The sequence below is a fragment of the Lichenostomus cassidix genome, chromosome 3, assembly GCF_008360975.1.
Source record: "Lichenostomus cassidix isolate B80296 chromosome 3, HeHo_3.0, whole genome shotgun sequence".
Lineage (NCBI taxonomy): Eukaryota > Metazoa > Chordata > Aves > Passeriformes > Meliphagidae > Lichenostomus > Lichenostomus cassidix.
In genome coordinates, this window is record NC_139483.1 from 60,496,190 (window position 1) to 60,511,898 (window position 15,709).

The 15,709-nt window shown below is 39.8% G+C and overlaps 1 long non-coding RNA gene across 3 annotated transcripts in view; it reads left to right on the top strand.

The window, feature by feature from the left end:
• Positions 1-1,384: 1,384 nt before the first annotated feature.
• The window catches only part of LOC146439834 (uncharacterized), a 32,755-nt gene continuing 18,430 nt past the window's right edge, over positions 1,385-15,709 (top strand). For all 3 annotated transcript variants that reach the window (XR_014850917.1, XR_014850918.1, XR_014850919.1), the window contains exons 1-4: positions 1,385-2,077; positions 11,220-11,300; positions 13,259-13,354; positions 14,446-14,663. This is a non-coding gene — a long non-coding RNA (uncharacterized LOC146439834). The remainder of the gene's footprint in view (positions 2,078-11,219; positions 11,301-13,258; positions 13,355-14,445; positions 14,664-15,709) is intronic.

Sequence of the window (15,709 nt, forward strand, 5' to 3'; positions counted from 1 at the left end):
TGCAGAAATAAAGCTCTGGTGTGGACTTCTCACCAACTTTGCACTGACGTCACATTGTTGGCTACAGTGGACCCAGCCCTGATTAATTACCCTTGTCAGTCAGATCCTGGGAAAGAGTCTTGAAGGCAGACTGATACTCTAAGGGCATGTCAGATGTGAGGTTATTTGATTAGTGTCTTAGCTGAGAGCAGACTTCAAGTGTTTTCAGTTGCTGGGCTGTGCAGTGAAAATGAGCATTAAGAATTGCCATGTGTACAGGTTCTACCTCCTGTTCTTCCACGCAGCTGAAGGCCTCCCCCCAAAATCTATGCATAGCTCCTGTCAAAATCAGTGGGAATTCAGTGAAAGTGTTGGAGGATGATGAGATCATGGTGCATTTCACTTTTATTACTTATAAGAATTGTCTCAATACATTGTTCCTTAGCTAAAGATTGATTTCTGCAACTTAAAGCTTTTATATTAAAGATAATAATGCTTAAGATTTTTCTTCTTTCACTTTCCTAAATTAGGACATGCACCAGTTGTATCTAAATTTAGTTTGGGTATGACTGCTCTAATATTTTTCTTATTTTATATTCATCTCTCTTCTGTCTGTTGGCTTAATTTCAGACAAAGAAAGTCAATATTTTCTCTATGAGTTATTTCATTTTGTTGGTCTATGATATCATAGCAAATGGCAGCTGATCTTATGTAATATAGAGTTGAAGACAGACTGTTATCCTTCCTTTTACAAATAAACAGAATCTAAATAACATAGGTTCATGGTCAAATAGAATATTTTTAGAGCTATTAAAAGAGTAAAATAGTTTTCTCTGCTGATGAGAAAGTCTGCCTCTTATCCTGGTGGTCCCTTGTTTCTCCTCCACTTGTGTTTGATCTCTGTAACACTGTGACACTGTACCATTTTCCTGGTAACAAAGTCATCATTCACTCATTACTTAGCAAGTCTGAGCACATTTTGTGGTTGATAGCTGGATTGCCAGCATGATCCAAAATTAACCTCTTTCTGCTTATTTTTGCTCAGCTGTAGGGCCAAGGCAGTGCAAAACTCCTCATGTGGCAAGGAGGCAGCAAGTAATAGCCTCTGTATCTCCTTCCACTAAAGGGGTTAAGTCCTCCACTCTTTCGAGTGCAGATAAGCCTGTAGTCAGCAGAATTTCTGGCCCAACAACATCGAGAACCTCACCATTCCTTCAGCCTGTGATTTGGGCAGGAGCTAGATGTCTCTCTTTGTGTTTACAGCTGCAAAGCAGCCTTTAAAATGCCCATGACACACAGGCACAACAGCTTCTTGCCTGTTCAGGCGGTGGGAATCAGTGAGTAGGATCCATGGGAGGATGTGTTCGCACTGCATTGTCCTTTTCCATGGTAGGCCGCAGCTGTGGGGAGCAAGAGCCAGGAGGATTCCTTGGTGGGATGCAAGCTGCCTGGAGATGCCAGTGAGCCCCAGCCATAGCTTTTTCTCTGCCAGCACATTGGATTAATTTCTGCTGTTGGCAAAAGGGCAGCACAAATGTATTTTAAAATCTCTTCCTCTGCATAATCAAAAGGGAAGGAACACGACACGAAAGCTGCGGAACAAAGAGCAGACAAGTGCTCCCACCCACTGAACCTCCCTTTCAGTCACCCGTGTGCCGCTGGCTCTCAAGGCCTGTCTAGGTCGTATTATGACTCCTTTATTAGTGTTTAAGGTCACCAGGAGACATGCAAGTGCATCCTATATCAGGAAGTGTAGTATGTCTCTAGAGTGAAATATTTGGCTGTTAAACAAGAGCTGTGGCTGCGACTCGGAAATCCCGGGACGCGCCTGAGGGGCAGGCAGGCTCCAGGCGCCGTGCTGCCTGCTGGCAGATAGAGCCACCGGGAAGCGGAGCGGCTTTCCTGCCATTCTCCCAGACTTCCCTACCGAGCGCCGACAGCTCCTTCACCACTCTGTCCAGCTGGCTGTGGGCTGCAATTCCAAAGGAAAAGCCTCCGCTGAGGCAGGTACCCAGCACAAAAATGTGCCGCCGTCTGGCCCGGCAGTGCCACTCCTGCAGGAAGGCTGATTAGGAGCACATCAGGCGGCAGGGAGGAGGTGGGTGCCAGGCCGCGGGCCTGTGTGAGGGTGCAGCAGATTTATTGGTGTGCAGATTTATGAGCGGCTGGACGTGGGCAGACGTGGCTGGTGTGCAGAGATGCCCTGCCCTGCGGCACGCACCACAGCCCTGTGGCCACCCACCGCTGTGGGAACGGGAGAAAAGCAGGAACTGTGCGGCTGGGACCTGTCTCACCACCTGTTTGAAGTCAAAGGTGGAGGCCTTTGTGGCGATTCAGGTCCTGCAGCCAAGATTAGATGGCAAGTGTGAAGATCCTTGAAAAGCATTGGGTGGCAGAGTTTCACAGCTTCCTTAGCTGTACCCACATCTGATCTGTCAGCCTTTTGCTCCGACTCCAACGTCACTCAAGCATAAGCTCCCCTCAGAGCATACGCATTTTTTTATGCGCCATGCCTGACAATAACTAAATGAAGCAGCTGTTGGCAAAGTGTGATGCAAAAAGGGAGGCAGAAACAGGAACATTTTTCCTTATCTACATGAGTAACTTAAAAATATTTATGTTTTATCAGTACATGCAAGAATAATATCCCCTTTCTCTTTATTGTCTGAATGTAAAAGAGAGAGATACAGACAAGGTTGTATAAGCATCAACAAAAATTTCAAACACTGAAATGCTTGTCATCGGCTTTAGCTCTTGTCTTGTTATAGGGTGGAGGATACTCTCAGAAATATATCCAACTGCAAATAAATAAATAAATACTAAAAAAGTGAATGTTTCCCCTTACAGCAGGAAGAGACTATCAAGAAATCATTGTCTCAATCAAATGAATTACGATTACAACAACAACTCTAGGCCCTGCTAAAGTGTTAATTGCAATTAGATGGAGAAAGAAAACTCCTGGTAACACTGATGCCTATTGTAGCTACACAGTTATTCCACCAGAGATCACCATTTTCAGGCATTTCTAACTTTTTCTTTATCCAGATTGGCCTGGGACAAATTGTGCACGTGTGTGTGTATTTGTATATGTTTTTATCTGTGTATATGTGTGCATACACAGCAAAAATATCTTACTGTCTGATTTTTTAACTTCAATGAAATGGACAGTCAGCCATAAATAAGAGAGTGCAGCATAGAAAGTGTTGAGGCTAATTTGAAATTGCAAGGTTTCTGTTCTGAGCCATTTTTCATTTCCCAAAAATGTATTTTGATTTTTAAAGGGATATTGTTATTGAAATTTCATTAAAAGTCACATGTTAAACACAGTTTCAAAGGTTACAAACCAATAAGCATTTTGAAAAGAAAGCTTAGTAAGGGAAAAAAAATTGGCAAATTATTTAAGTGTTAATAATACTTAGATTAAATGTCTGAGCATAAAGGGAAAACTCAATCACATCATCAATGTGTGGCCAACAGTCATCTTCCAAAAATGCCAGTTTTTTACAAAGCATTTTTGTGTGTTTTGGTCAGCTGCAGATTAATTTCCTTTCCACTATTTTTTTTAGCACAATGAAAGGAGGAGAAAACTCACATTTTAAAAATGCTCAAGTCTCTGAGTTAAGGGTGTAGTTTTAACTTCTTGGCTCTTCGTAAATCTTCACACAACCAGAGGCATTTTATTAATACAGTTCATGTAGTTAAAAATTGTTGTGCATACATTCGAGAAAAAGCTTACTGGAGGCTCAGGTTTCTCTGAAGTGTTTTATCCTACTTAGAAAAGAAAAAAAGATCCAGTGCTCAGCAATTTATATGACACATGGAGACATGCAGTAGCAGTTAAGTACTGTCCTTCACACTCCTCTGTGACACTCTGTGTCCTATGGGACACCCACCTGCCACCACAGGGCACCTCTGAGCATGATTTTTGCTCTGGGTAGCCAAGACGGTCATGCACAACATGCCCCCTGAGCACCTTGGGTGTTCAGCTCACAGATGGAGATTTTCTTGTGTGCTGATTTTGGCAGTCAGATCAGATTAGTCAGTCTAACTTTATGCCAGCTGGTTTTGACAGTTTCATTTATTACATTGTATTTAATTATTTATGGCTGTGCTGCAATAAAGCCCGTCCATGCCTCATATTGCTGCCTTTAGAAGATCGTCTACAATTAACATTACTGATAGGACCCAGAGGGTCAGATGGAGATCTTTTGGAAAAATTAGTCTCAACAGGTCTCACATGTGGTTTTCCCTGCTTTTTCCTCATCTCTCCCTGGAAGGATATCTCTACGTATGTCCTGCTCTGGTGGAGGTAGCAGCAATATATACATGAGGAGGTGGTGGTGATGGGCTGAGGGTTGTCTCCTTTCCTCTTCCATTGAGGAATGTTGTTAGTGTAGGCATGCAAGCCTTCACAGGCCTGGAGTAGCTGCAAAGGGTTGTGTGCAATCTGTTTTTCTCACGCAGATCTGAGATCCGCAGTGTGACAAACCTGGCTGTGTCATACATGGCAGGCTCAGAGCATTAATAAGCACTTTTCTTAGCTGTTGCTGCAAGGCAACTCTCTGCTCTGTGAATCTTTTGGAAGATATTTACTGCTTGAATTTAAAAAAAAAAGAGCAACTGTTGGACAGATGAAATTAATTAAAGACTTCATTTTACTAACTAAAATTTCATATTTCCCTCCACATAGGCTATTATAAATTGCATGATGACTAACCTAAACATTATCACACGGCATGCTGTCATCTTTCATAAATAATAAAAGGATTGCTGTAATCCTACATAAACCCAGCTTTGGATGTTGAGAAATATTATGCAAGTGTCCAACATGAAAAGAATCATGTTTCTTATTCCACCACTCTGGCCAAATATCATGTTGTCTTTACTGGAAAACTGTGTTCATCAAACAAGTTTAAAGCTGAGAGTGGGAGAGGGTGGGACATTGCATTCTTGAGAAATGACATTATAAACAATACGGTACTGCTTTGTGCTGTCAGTAAATTGGGGATAATATAGAGAAAACAGGGAGAGCACGCCATAGTGTGCTTGGGCTCCAGCTTCTCTTTTTTGTTTGAACTCACAGACTGCAGAAGGCCATCTGTGCTCACGGGGGCTTCGTGCTCCTTTCTGCTTCATTCTCCCTAAGCTTAAAGCTCTGGATCAAGAGATATGAAACTTTCTTCTTCAATGTTTTAACCCATAATTGAAAATGAGAAAGGTGGGGAGGAAGGTGGAATAGGAAAGACAAGTTGGCATGGCTTTGCTTTTATTTCTATACAAAAAAAATAAATGTTTTACAGGAAGGACAGGACTAAAGGAGAGGACAAGAGGTTGATTTTGAGAGTCTGTGCCATACAAGTGTTGAGGCATAAGCATTTTTTCTGCATGTTAGTGATTTTCTGTGGGCTACAGGTCCTCAAATCATAAGCACTGAAAAAGTATTTTAAAGGTGCTTTAATCCATGACTCATGTGTTTCTCTATATAGTGTTTTATGCATTGGAAGTGGGTAGTCTTCTCTTTTTATAAAAGGATCAGGACTTTTCCCTGTAACTGATATAACAGACAGTATTGTATTGCGTGTTTACTGTTCAGTATGTAAAATTAACTTTAATTCTGCGTTCTTGGAGGTCTGCAGTACCAGCCAGTGGTGCACTGTGCGTGCTTTGGGAGTTCAGAGGAATGCATTGGTCTCACATGGACATGGTGCTGATATGTACTCTTGTACACAGGAACTGGGTGGAAGCTGTTTAGCTGAAAGATGCTAATGGCCTCCTTTATCAAAGGAAGCAGGAAGCAAAACAGCAAGTATTTTATTAATTTCTCATGTGTTCTTCTTGTTTTAATAATTTTTATATGGATTTCTGTGTCTCCCTGGAAACTGGCATGTTGTCAGAAATCCTGGAAATTATCAGTATATAACAATAGTGAAAAGAAGAGGTTTTTTAGAAGTTAAAATCCCTTTCTTGTGGGAGCATTTTATGGATGGTCCAGCAAGCTGTCAAAGCTTGCAACTGCAAAAAGTGTGATGTGGCTGCACCAAATCCAAAGGTTACGCAAGGCCCTTCTCTCCATTCCATATTTTATCTCTTGCTACTTCTCTCTCTTCTCCTCCCCCCTTTCCATGTCATCTTTCCTCCCTCCCCTGTTTCTCCCACCAGTACACAGCTGTTGGGAAAGAAATGAAAAAGACTGCTCTGTCCCCTGCCTTGGTAAGCACAGGGACAACAGTGAGAAGGATCTTTGCTCATCATATCTTTAATATCTTGTCCTGCTGCAACATCTCAAAACCTGGTAGATCAATGGAGCACTACAGATGACACAGAAACAACAGTTAACCATGACTGTAATGAAGAGAGCAAAAGAGTAAATAATTTTTCTCCTTCCTTTCTACTTCACAGTGAGTAGGAGCACTGAATAGGTGAGCTGGAGACATGGAATTGGTAAAGGAGAATGAAAGTGCTCTTGAGCCCGTGCTGGCTGGCAAAGGATGCACCCTCATTCAGCAGAGTGAGGGACTTGTGCATGGCATGGTGCTGGCCTCAGCCCCAGATATTTTCTTGATAGCTCTGTAAATGCTGTTGACATTTGCACAAGCTTGAATAAGCATGAATAGCTTAAAAAGCAGATTATAGAGGTTGTGTTTCTCTCTAGGGGAAATTCCTGGTCAGGTTCTAGCAACACCAAGCAGAAGAGGGCAGAGGGACATGTCTGGGGAGATATTAAAAGAACTTGGAAGTAGGCTGGGCATTTGCTTGTGAGCTTTTCTTTATCTTTGTAAGCACGCAGTATGGAAACATCAATGAGAAGTCATAGGCTGTGGTTTCTATTCCCCAAAAAGCACAAGGTAGACAACTCTTATTCATCCACATATTTGTTAGTCTCACGTAAGGAAGTGAATGACTCAACCCTGACTAATAAATATCTACTGATGAATACCGCTCCCAAACACTCATATATCAATGGTGAATATCAAAAGCTCAGGCCAGGTTTCCTACCCTGGTCCAGCCTACATTCAAAAAGCTCTCCGAGTCCTTTCCTGAGTCTAAAACCTGATATCTAAACTTTCATTGAAAAGGCTTTTCTGTGGAGCTGTGCTGTACTTTTCTCACTGATCTCTGTGAGTATCTGGTCTCAATGGATAAAACTACATCTACAATTCTATGTACCTTGCAACTGCATGCCAGAAACCCTCAGCTAATTCTGGATAAAAAACTGTATGCCAACACAGAAGTATAGGATTAGAAAATATTTAAGAGCAATAGCTGTTTTGTGTATATATATAAGGCAAACCTGTGAAAGAAACAAGGCATTATCTGAGAATAAATAATAATTTTTAAGCCTGGGAGCATTTGCTTGCTTCATCTAATCTCACATGTTCTTGAACACATTGATTTTTGTTTAGCCCTTGATACTAAACATAAGCATTAGAGTAAAATTTGTAGTGAAAATACAATCTAAACATCAAAAGTAGAAGGACATAATTTCTTTTGACAGGTTCTCATGAACAGAAACAGTTTATATGTGAACAGAAACAGTTTAAATGTAAACAGATCAATAGGTAAAATGTTCTGGGTTAGTTTATAAGCTTACTTTTTTCCCAGTCTACGATAGCCCTGAATAAGACTATTTTGGGTGCAGTGTCCTCCTGAAGTCCCTCCCAGCTACCCCTGTGGTGAACCCAGAAGTGAGGACTTGGGGTCACTTTTGCAATACTCTTGGGTCACTGTGGCATAGTGGTAGCAGAACAAGGTTTACTCCCTTCAGCTGTCTCATCTAGGCTGGCATAGGACAGTTTTGGGAACAAAAAAAAAAAAAAAAATTCCAGACGACTTTCTAATATCTTACCAGTGTTTTCTGCAGTAAAATTTATGCAATAAATTCTATGTCTTCCTGGGAAATAGTAAGTATCTTTTGGAATAATAAATGTACTGATGAAATCTGGAATTCCTTCATAATAATAGATTCTTCAAAGGAATATAAGATGGAGTCTGGAATATATAATCTGTTTTTTAGAAAGCTTCATTAAATGCTTGCGGTTAATATTTAATACTATTAATTCTTGCAAACTGAGCATTCTTTCATGACAGGATATGAAGAAAGACAACCACAGAAAGAAAGGGATGCCAGACCTGCATCACAGACAGAATTTTGGCCTCACTTTCTCAGGGTCCCAAGTTGTTAGCAGGGCAGTACTGATAATATTGCTACTAACAATTGCAGGGTGCTATTCACTACTTGACTATCTGGGGGCATGTAATGTGTGTACCTCATAGGATGTCCATTGCTAGGATGTACATTGTAGTTTGTCACTTGAGTTTTGTAAGTCATGATAGGTCAACTTTCCAACAGATTTGCTGGAGGTGAGATGCATCCTGGCAGAGGAAATGGAATTCTGATGTCAATCACAAATGGTAAATTCCCATCTTAAAAAAAAAAAAAAATTAAACCAGAAATATATGGAAATCTAAAATGAATCGTATAGAACTAGGTGTTAACCTTCAAAAACTGTGTTGTTTTCTTTCTTTGTGGTAGTTGTAAATATGGTTTAAAATGCATTTTATTTATTTCCACATTGGATGTTTGCAGCTTCCACAGCTGGTAAATTGGTAAACAGCATGGCATGGCTGCTTAATTAAGGCTATAGATGTAGTTTTGACTTCGTATTTGGCATAAGTTCTTCTGCTTTTCAAGTCATGGGGATAGACAAAACAGTCCTTGGTCTGTGCTTTTGTTTTGTTTTGATTTGTGTGGGGCACATTGTTTTCTCAGAAGTGCCTGTGTGGAGATTTACATGAATAGGACTGCAGCAGAGACTTTTAGCAAAACTTTATGAAAAAAAAAATAGAGCTATACAATAAATTGCATTACAAATACTTGCTGTTCTGCAGAGAACTTAGGTATTAAGCTGCAAGAGAAACAGACAATGGGGACCTTTATGCACAAATACAGTCAAATGCTCACTTCTCTTTTGCAACTGTTTATGCTAATGTAACTTCAATGAAACGTTTCTTTAAAATACTGGGGGTGTCCTGCAGGAGAAAATCAGTTCCAGAAAGCACCACAATACTTGGTGAGCTCTCTTTAACTTATTGACCATAGAAAATAACTGTGACCATTTGTATTTTACATCTCCATGCAAACTGAAAATTCAAGGCAGAGAAAAAGCACTAAGCATTCTGGGATATGAAACCTGTTGCACATTATGCCAAAAGTAATAACAGTGGAAGTAACTAAATAACATCCTCTGAGGCAGACCCAGATTTAGTGTAAAGAAAAGCTGCACCATGATCATATCAGAATTTGTTCTTCCCCCTGGAGCCAATAACAGGGCTTCCATGAGCTAATGCTATTCAAGTTCCTGTCCTTCAATTTATAGTGGGTGGCTTTGAAGTATTACCTCCAGTGTCACAAAATGAGAGAAATTTTCTCTGCAAGAGAGATAAAAGAGATACATCTTCTGGCAAAGACCTAAAAGTAGGTAGTCAAGGGTCTAGAGGGTCTTAATCTTTTCCCCTCTAAGGCAAACTAATTTAAAATATATACTATCAGGCTTACAGCAGATCATATGAGCTCTCGAGGGCACATTTGGGTAGTAGATCAGGAACATTAATGGCGTAAAATTGATTAACAGAGCTTTGCAATCAGAAACATAGAGAAAGTTTATGGTGAAAGTCCTGCCAGAAGTAACTTGTTATTAACCCATTTGAAAATGCCATACTAGCATATAAATAATTTGGAAAGCTTCTATTTCTGTGAGAGACTGACTCTTACACTCTAAAAACTGATGTCTCTTGTAAACTCCAGCAAAGAAGGCCCAGAGTTATCCAGCTAGAGAGTAACATCCCTGTTTTTCCCCAGCTGCACAACAGAAAGGCAGGGTGTCTGGACTGTGTTGCCAGTAAGTTCTCCTCCTGTCCAAATTTAGGGACAGGATAATGAAAGCTCCTGTCCATGTAAGGTTCAGTATTATGTTACTGGCCTAGTATTATGCTACTGGCCTGTAATATTACAAAAAATATAAGACTCAGAAAGGGAAAGATGAAAAAGAAAGTGAGATAGTGATAAAATACAAATTATAAATATTTATTTAACGTTCTGAACAATATGTTGTCGAGCTCTGAGGAGCTTTTATTGTAGGATGGTAAATTTTCTGTATCATATGTAATGAGTCATGTAATATGTCTCTGCCTTTGAAAAATATTTTGCGAGTTGAACTATGAACAGATGAGGGCCTATAATGTAATTGTTAAGGTTTGTGAACATGGATTCCATCCCAAAATGACACGTGCTGCTGTGATAACTGTGATCTTCTGCTTGAACACGCCAGAGGAGTAGGAGTCAGAATATGCCAGAACATGTAGAAGCAGACAAAAATGCTCCTATAGATTGATCTGAATTCCTGCAGAGAAAAAGAAAAAAACATGGAGGCAGGATGCTTTGCAGAAACTTACTGCTTCCCTAAGCCTACACACTCTGGCTTCTGATGTCATTTAAAGCAGCCAAGAGTCAATCTGATCTGATAGAACAATAACATCAGTATCACTGTGTTGACTAGGTGCTGGCCACAGCTGCCCACATTCTAGACAAAAATCCGTTTATTGTTAACGTGTGGTTTCTAACCCTCCCAGCTCAGCCCCACCCCTTTTTTTTTTTCATGGAGAACAGCAACTAAAGCACCTGTGTAGTTTCCCCTCGTAACAGAAAAACCTTCACTTGGTCTTTGTTTCTTTATTCCCACCTCATTTCTTTCAGTTAAGACCTACTGTCTTTGTCTGCTCTCCATAACGTCACTCACTGTGACTTAGCATCATTGCAACTGGGGGAGCTTTGTATTCTGCTAGGAATGGAATTGCCTCAAGGTAACTGGCATTTCCTTCCAGGAGAGGGATTCAGGCTTTGACTGTTGCTTGGTTATATGATACCCCTCATGATGAGTGAAGTCAGTCAAGTCGCTAACTCTCTGCTGGATTTCATTCATATTTCAAAGAGGTTTAAGAACAATAGGTGTTATGTTGTCTGCTGCCAGACATACTGCCAAATTGTCTGAGTCCTCTACAGCTTGTGCCTTTGAAAGAAAACATTTTTCTCAATTGATATGCACTTCTGCAAAGAGTAACAACATTGAACATAAAATTAGGGAGTTTCTTAATTTAAATAAAGGTAAGAATTGTGTAATCATATTCATTGACATACAGATTGAATAATTTCCTGTATTTTCTTTTCCTAAACTAAAATGAAGCATCATTTCTCCAAGAAATGTCACTAACTTGGTTACTCTGTGCAACACATACTTCTCATTTGCCTGTGATCCAGTTTGAAGGTATGTGATGACTTTGAAATACTCAATAGATAAAGATTTATAGCATGATATTACATTCCTGAGAAAACTGGGACAAGAGAATGTAAGTAAACATAGAAATACAGAAAATGCTCTTATTTTGACAGCTTTGCTGAACATTTATGAGGTGAGAAATCAGGTGACTAAAGATGACAGAGAACTAATAAGTTTATTTACAAGGTCCAGAAATATGTAGTCTCAAGAATTGCTCTGGGAGTAAGATGGCTACACTAAGGGTGTTGTTCTCTTTCCCCAAGTAACAATCAATAGGTCAAAAGAAAACAGCCTCAAGTTGTGCCAAGGGAAGCTTGGATTAGATTTTAGGAAATATTTAGTCGTGGAAAGGGTGTTCAAGCACTGGGACGGGTTGCTTAGGGAAGTGTTTGGGTTGCCAACCCTGGAAGTATTTAAAAGATGCGTAGATGAGGAATTAAGCTTCGGAATTCAGTGGTGGACCTGGCAGTGCTGGGTTCATGATCTTAGAGGTCTTTTCCAACTTCAATGATTCTATGATCCTATGACAATAAACTTTACTTATAAGCATTCTTACACAATAGGAAATAAATTTACATGGCAAATTTCTATTCTTAAACTGAAAACAAAGCCTTACATTGGAGCTAGTAAATTGAAAAGACCCCTAGTAGAAAGTAGTGACATAAAATGTTACAGCAGTTACTTTTAGGTTGGAGAATTTGCTACACTGGAAAATTCGTTACTAGTTTTGTTGTTAGCAGGAAACAAGAAAATAGTTTGTTATTATCATTCCATTCTCAGGTTTGTAGTTTTCTGTAGAAGTAGAAAATAAGGCAAATATGTCCTAGAATGACTTATTTGGAGACCATAAGGTCCATGGGGTCTCAGAGGAAAGTATTCACAGACTGTATGCAATCACTGCATCATTTGAGCAGAGCTAACATAATAACCTATATAAAAAAATCCAGCTTCTTCTTTCCAAATGGAAGAGGAGCATAGATGAGGACACATGGGGAACAAAGTCACCGGCTCTGCTGCTGTCATCTGCACTTCACCATCTATCTCAAAAATTGTGGGCTATAATCATTGCTATCTGAGCAGTAATAGAGAAATGGAAGTGTGAAAGGAGACATAATGATTCACAATTACTCTAAAGAACAGGACTACAGGCCTGAAGTTTGTGTGTTACCAGATACAAAAGGAATGCAAAATATTAAGTGTTTCCTGCAACAGGCCATTCTAAGAACAAACATTGCAAGGATAATAAATTCAAAGTCTTCCAGAGACAAACTTGTTAAAATGTTTGTTTTAGCAGGGAACCACAGTCAAACCACTAAGAACAGAGAGATCCAAGTCTCCTCACATTGCAGTGAGTGGCTACACATCATGCTCCAGATTTGAGGTCAAGCTTTCACAGCAGTGATTTAGGAGCCCAAGCCCCATGAACATTCCCTGTGTCCAACCTTGGGTTAGAAGTGACAAGAGACTTCAGTTCTCTCAGGGATGTCAGGATAGATGAAGTGTCCACACTTCAGCTGCTCCCAGCCAACCCTGTTAACCTGAATTGGTTTAGGCTGTGAGGTAAATGGCAGCTGAGTCAGACTGAGTGCAGATGTGAGGAGATCCCTGGGGACAATAACCTCTTAGGGGTTATTATCTCACAAATTCCCAGAGCTTCTGAAAGGATACTTAGGGAGGGACAAGAAAGCAACAGAAAATCCTAAACATCTCAGAGAAGTGATAAATATAGCTTAGACAGAAATGTTAGATGAATTTTAATTATCTTTGTGTGCTGTTTTATCCCCCCTTTTTTTCTCATTTAAAGAGAAATTTGTGATTAATCAGATGTAATTAAAGAAGGCTGGAAAATTGATATCTGGATATTTATTTTATGGTAAGCTGTAATTATATTAATATATTAGAATAAGATAAAATTTGGTATCTATTATTTTACTCCCTTTGGGCAGACTGTGAAGTTCTTAAAGAAATGTCACTATGGAAACTCAGGGTTACACCTACACCAGTGAACAAAAAAGGACCAGGGACTGCTTTCTGCCCTTGAAGTAAGTGACTCAACCACCTTCCTAGGGAGCCTGTTCCAGTCCTTGGCAACCCTTTTGGTGAAGAAATTTTTCCTGATGTTCAATCTAAACTTCCCCTGGGGCAACTTGAGGCCAGGGGAATGGCTTGAAGGGGACTGTATTTGGCAAGCAACTTTGACTAGACACTGATGCTGTATTTTTTTAATCTGAAACAAGTTTTTGTGGTGAAATAGTGCCACCACTCATACCAAGAGAGGCTTTAGGACTGAATTTGATAATATTAAGTAATAGTGATAATCTGTGTTGGCTTGGAAATGATCATCAGATACTGTACAACAGTTTCCTTTTTTTTTGATCTAAGGGGTATTCTTGCAGACGTCTTGGGACTTGAATCAGGATTTTCCATGTTGGGTAAATGAATTCACTTAATGGGGCAATATTGCATTGAATTTTCTTGTATCCATGGGCATATGCAGCAATTAGATCTCAGAAGACCTTTACTTCATTTAGTACTGCTGTGAATAAACATTTCAGCTTTTGTTTCACACAGTTACAGTTCTCACTTTCTGAGGGCTGAAGAAGAGTGTACAGGGGTGTGCAAATGTCAGGAAGAACAATGTTGCCAAGGCTGTTTGTAAAGAAAATGCATGTAAAAACACTTGGAGTACTTAAGAGCAATTTATGGAGCCATCTAGATAATGTTACATGAGTTACTGTTATGCTAAGAGCATAAGACTGTGTTAGTCCTGCTTATCTCATTTCATTTACTTGACAGACAGTTCTTGTACCAGACGACTTCATGCTTGTGCGAAATAAGCAGAGTTGCACAGTTGGTCTTATTTTAATGTTTTTACCACCTGGAGACAGCAATGGGCTTTCAGTCCAAGGAATAAGGAAACTCTTTTCATAACATCCTAACGAGCTCACGCTCCCCTGTTTGACATCATGCTGTACACAGCACATCTTTCAACAGATGTGGTAGAGCCTATTGATGTGTACCTGCTTTTTCTTAAAGCTGGGGAGTTATTCTGCTGCCCAGAAGTGCAAATAGAAATGAGGAGAGAGCTCTGTGTAGTTAAGGATGTACATAATATCCTTTATTGCCTTTACAGAATGTGAGTTTCATCTACTGGCGTCCTGCTCTCTGATAACATTGAGGACACATTATAAACACTGAAAAACTCCACCCATAACTTACTGTGGAAAGCTAACATAAGAAGCTGTCATTGTGTATTATTAATGCTGTATCTGTAGGGGTGGATGAACAGCAGAAGGACCAAGAGGGCAGTGAATGCTCAGGAACAGCAATAATACCTGTAATTCAGAAAAGGTAAAGAACACAATTGGACGAATCAGAGTGCTCCCCTCACAATGTTGCATGTATACTCTTTATCCCTGAGACTGTGGCAGTGGCAGCTTTTGGAAGTAAACTGAGGTGCTTGCTTTCAAATTTACCTTGTCTCAAAGTAAGTATGAGTTCAGAGATTGTAAAATGGAATAATAATACAAACTGGATTCAAAATTAAAAACCGTGATTAAGGATCTATGATAACATCACAGAGGAATGATTTTCCCATTTTGCCTACAGGTAGAAGTGTTGAAAGTTCTGCTTTTGCATTTTGGGACTTTCATCCATAAGACATTTGAAACATGTCATTTGCATGGAGTATCAGAAACAGAAATATCATATTAGACTATGTTGCATCAGCTCACAGAGAGGAAGATAATATGTTGCTAAGCATGTAGAACTTCAATTTTTTTATATAAGTTGCAGTGAAGCTATCAAATTCCCCACAAAACTGAAAATCAAGCATTAAAATGGAATTTGCATCACAATCCTAGCTACAATAGTGAATTATTGAGTTAATCATCCCGTAAGGTTTAATGCTCTGTCATTCTCTTTCTACTAATTGCTATCATAGTGTTTTTCTCACTCTTCATGGATAATATAAGGATTTTCTCAATAAGAAAAAAAACTACTACTATAGTCACATGACACAAAACACCGATTAAGAAGAAATTCACATCGTCAGCATGAGTGTGCCAAAACCCACTGATGATCCAACTTTGCACCAGGAGGATTTATGCTAGATCTTGTACTATCTTCCTGTGCTGCTCTAACTTGGTGCTGGTTGAGCTATTTTTAAATCTTCGTAAAGTCAGCATAAAACTGGTGGAAAAAGGCCTAACCCTGGCACAGAGTCGGTAGCGTGTGCTCTGGTTAATCTGACAGAGATGTGGCTGTGTGATTGAGCTTGGGCTTCATGGGTGATCTGACAGGGCTCATGTTTCTGAAAGCTGTTGACCAGAGAATGCGGAAACTTTGAAGGTGGGACTGATAAGGAAGCTTTCGTGGCCAAACTAAATCCTTGGGCT